The following is a 4,251-nucleotide window of genomic DNA, read 5'->3' as shown; positions in this document are numbered from 1 at the left end:
CTTCTCAGCTATGTGAGCTTGGGGAAGTGATTCAATCTCCTTGAGTCTCATTCAGTTTCCTCCTCTGTAGAGTAGAGGCATTGGTAACTACATTTCAGGGCACCTGGGAGGCTCAGTAGGTTAAGCATCCAACTCTTGGTTTTGGCTCAGGTCCTGACCTCATGGGTCATGAGACTGAGCCCTGGATTTTGAGACTGAGCCCCCCGCCAGGCTCTGTACTCAGTGGGAGTTTGTTTGGATATTCTCTCCCTCTGCCCTTTCTCCACTCGCTCCCTCTCTTTCTCAAACAAACGAATAAATAAATAAATATTTAAGTAAATGAGTCTTTTTAGAAAATCGATTTTTCAGGGCTATTGAAGATTGAGAAAAATTAATGTATGATGTCTAGCACATGGTAGTTGCTTAACAAATGGTAATTTTAAAGATGTCTTCATTTATCTTGATAGTCTGATAGTGGCTCCCAAAGATATGTCCACCTCTTAATCCCTGGAACCTGTGAATTTTACCTTATCTGGAAAAAAAAAAAAAGAACTTTGTGGATGTGATTAAAAATCTTGAGATGCAGAGATTATCCTGGATCATCTGGGTGGGCTTTCAATGCTACCACAAGTGTCCTTATAAGAGAGAGGGCAAGGCAGATTATACAGACAAGAGAAGAATAGAAGGTGATGTAAAGACAGAGGTAGAAATTGGGAGTGAGGCAGTTACAAGCAAGAAAAGAAAAAAAAGAAAGCCAACAGCCACTAGAAGCTGAAAGAACAAATTCTCCTTTAGGGCCTGAGAGAGAGCACAGTCCTGCTGACACCTTGATTTTCACCCATTGAAACTGATGTTGAACTCCTGGCTTCCAGAAATGTAAGAGAATAAATTTCTTTCTTTCTTTTTTTTTTTTTTTTAACAACCAAGTTTGTGATGATTTGTTGCCCAGGCTTGGAAAACTAATACATTTACACTGGAGATTCCGTCTTGAACTAAACCCAGTACCTTCCCTCTCTGAGTTCACAGTCTAACGGGAAATGAGAGAAGTAAACAGTGCATAGGGATGCCGAGAGGTGGAAGAGGAAGGTAGGTAGGGCTGTTAGAGTTGGAGAAGGGGCTAGCCAGGCTAGAGGCTAAAGCAGGAAGGCCATTCCAAGGAGAGGAAACCCTGTGGGTAAAAGAGTGGGAGAGAATATTGTCTTCAGGAGACTGTCCACGTTTGGGATGGCGGGTGCATGGGCATGAGGGGCATGGCATTGCAGGACTGGTGAGGTAAGTGGCATGGGCAAGAGGGCCAAGTAGTTTCCACCCCAGAATGGAATCAACCCTCCAACTCATGCAGCATTGGGCCCCAAATCAGAAAACCCGAGACTGTCAGTACTGGTCAGAGGCCTTAGGACCATCCAGGCCAGTCCTCCCATTTCACACACAGGGAAATTGAAGCCCATAGAAAATGAGTGCATCCAGGGAATAAGCTACAACATGGCTGCACTCTGGCCTCTCTTTTGAGCCTGGGTATTCCATGTCTTTGGGTCTCAGAGATGCTGCCTGGTGGCCCCTCTGTAGCCCACATCCAAAACCACAGTGGTCTCTAAACAAAGAGGGAGTGATTTGCATATTATTTGCATGTTGCTAATTAGATGAGAGAGGCAGACTCACTTAGCCTCCTCCCTTCATGTCCCCCTGTCCTATGTCACTCGCATTGAGTTCTTCTTCCTCATCCATCTCTCTCTCTCTCTCTTTTTTAAAATAGGTTTCATGCCTAGCATGGACCCCAGTGGGGAGCTTGAACTCACGACCCTGAGATCAAGACCTGAGCTGAGATCAAGAGTCAGATGTTCAACCAACTGAGCCACCCAGGTGCCCCAGGGCTTTTTCGTCCATCTCTTGACCTCAGCAATTTCTCCCATCATTCTAGCCCAAGCCTCACCCCTCAAGGCCTCTTACCCAGCCCCAGTACAACTCCTATTGTATTAAGTGTTTGATCCAGACTAGAAGAAGTACCTGGTGGGTCTTTGGTATATCTAGTCTGGGTGGGGGATCTGGGAGCAGGTTATGGTGGAAAGGGAGGTGGTGGGTGCTCCAGCTTGAAGTGGGGAGCAGGGAGCCCTGCCTCCCTGTAGCCCAGGGGCCATCTGAATGGGCTATGGGGGGGGAGGAGGTCCTCCTTGGGGATCTGGTGGGCAGGTGCCAGCTGCATGCCCCAGGCCTGCCCCAAGCCTCTTGGCTGGCAGCCACACCAGTCTGTGAAGGAGCTGGCTTCTTTGAGAGAGGGGGATTCCTGGGGAAGGTCAGAAAGCATCCCTTGGCCTGGCAGTCTAACATGGGTAAGGCTGAGGTTACCATGAGAATTATTGTGGATCCTCCAATGGGGGTAGCACATCCAGATTCTTGCATCTGTCATCAGCCCAGCTCAGAAAATTGTGATGCACTATGCTAAACAGTGTCTCCTTGACAGTAGGCACTTGACAAATGTTTTCTTTATAACGAGGGGCCACTTGTCTCCTGGAAACAGGTAAGAAGGAAAGGGGGTCACAGAGAGGCACAGATTCTGCCTCTCTCATCTCCCATTAGCCTCCTCTTCCCTCTGAAATCAAGTCTGTGCCCGGTGCTTCTCCCAAATGAGATGTCTGAGCCTGTCAACTGATGGACACCAGAGAAGGGACCACACTGCAGCCAGGACAGGTGCATAGGATGAGCACAGGTATCCCCAGCCCCTCTCCTAGAAGACTCACTATGAGGCTCTGTCATCACTGTGGCTGACTCAAGGTAGCTGCCAGGAGCTGGGGAACATTGGTGCATTAGGATTCATGGAAAACCTGGGGCATAGCTCAGGCTAACAACCTGCAGGTCAGTGGTCTGGATGTGGGAAGACTGCCCTGCATACGTGAATCATTCTTCTCCATGCATGGGTGATAAGTGAGCGTGTGTGCACGTGCTGCAGGGGGCCTCAGCAAGCATCCTGACCTGCACACACAGCTGTATGCACATATCCGGCGTGTGCAAGTGTATGCTTGCATGTGAGTGTCCTTATGGAGTCCCACCTTCTCTCTTCTCTGCTCTGGGTCTTCTCTTCTTGTTTCCTGGTAAAATGGGAAGATGGGTAGGAATGTCAGTTTCACCATCCCCAGCTCTGCTCCCTTGTGTTGAAGGTCCCTGCCTCCATTTGCCCATGACAGCAACTGGTGGATTTCTTGGTCCGAGCTGAGGGATCACAGCTCCTTATTGGCTTCGATGGCCGTCTTGCATCAATTCCTCTGCCCTGGTAACTCCCTCATCCCCTAGTGTATCCCATGCTTCTCCCTCATCTAGTGTCCAAGTCCAGGGAAGAGGCAAGAAGAGGTAGGGTGATGCTACAGGAGTGGGAGTAGGAAGGTTGCATCAGATACTGCTCGATTTTGCCTGGGTCCCTCTGGAGCACTGCTGCTCATTTAAAATTCCGATTTAAAGCCGAGCGGCTCTTTAAATTTCCACATTAGCATGCCGCCCTGATGCCAGGCCAAGATGTTGGGATGGATTTGGCAGGAACGCCTCCAACAGCGGCAAGCAGCAGCATTTGCCAGCAATAAAACAACGCATGAATAAAAGAAGGCCGGCTTGGCGGCAGCAGCAGCCCAGGTAGCCGGGTGAGCCCAGGAGGGGCCCTCATATTTGGGGGCTCAGAGGCATAAAGATCTGTGCAGGGGCATGCGTGAGAATAGGCCTCTGTGGCTGTCTTGACCCTCTCACCCTCAATCTGTGCCTGCAGTGGAATCTGGGGTGAGGGCCCAGACAGGACTGGGGTTTCTCCCCTGTGCCTGTCTCACCTCCCTCCCTCCAGGCTTATCTTCTTCAAGGAGACAGATGTTGCCTTTGATGAGGACATAGGGACTTGGCCCAGAGCCTGAGTTGTCCTACTTCATTAGGGGCCCAAAGAACAGGTGGGGTCAGAGAGAGCAACACTGCCTAAAGGGGCTTCCAGATCCATGACCCCAAGTACCTGGGTGCTGAGGGGTACTGTCAGGACAAGGGACTGGGTGAGGACCGGGTACTGATGCCAAGCTGGGAGGGAGAGATGCTCTGGGATGGGCTGCTGGCTAGAATGGGAAATGGCCAGGGAGAGCAAGGGGCTGCCACCCATGGCCCAACATTAACTTCTTGCAGATTTGGGTATTTTGTTTGAGGACAGATGGCAAGGGCAGCAAAGAGGTCAGATAAAGCCCCTGGGGTGAACACTGGGCACCCAGAGGTCATTCTGTCCACTTCCTGCTTCCCAGGGTCCAGAGTACAGCC

Source organism: Enhydra lutris, unplaced genomic scaffold, assembly GCF_002288905.1.
Source record: "Enhydra lutris kenyoni isolate GAN:26980312 unplaced genomic scaffold, ASM228890v2 scaffoldscaffold26, whole genome shotgun sequence".
Taxonomy (NCBI): domain Eukaryota; kingdom Metazoa; phylum Chordata; class Mammalia; order Carnivora; family Mustelidae; genus Enhydra; species Enhydra lutris.
Note: the sequence above shows the minus strand (reverse complement) of the source record.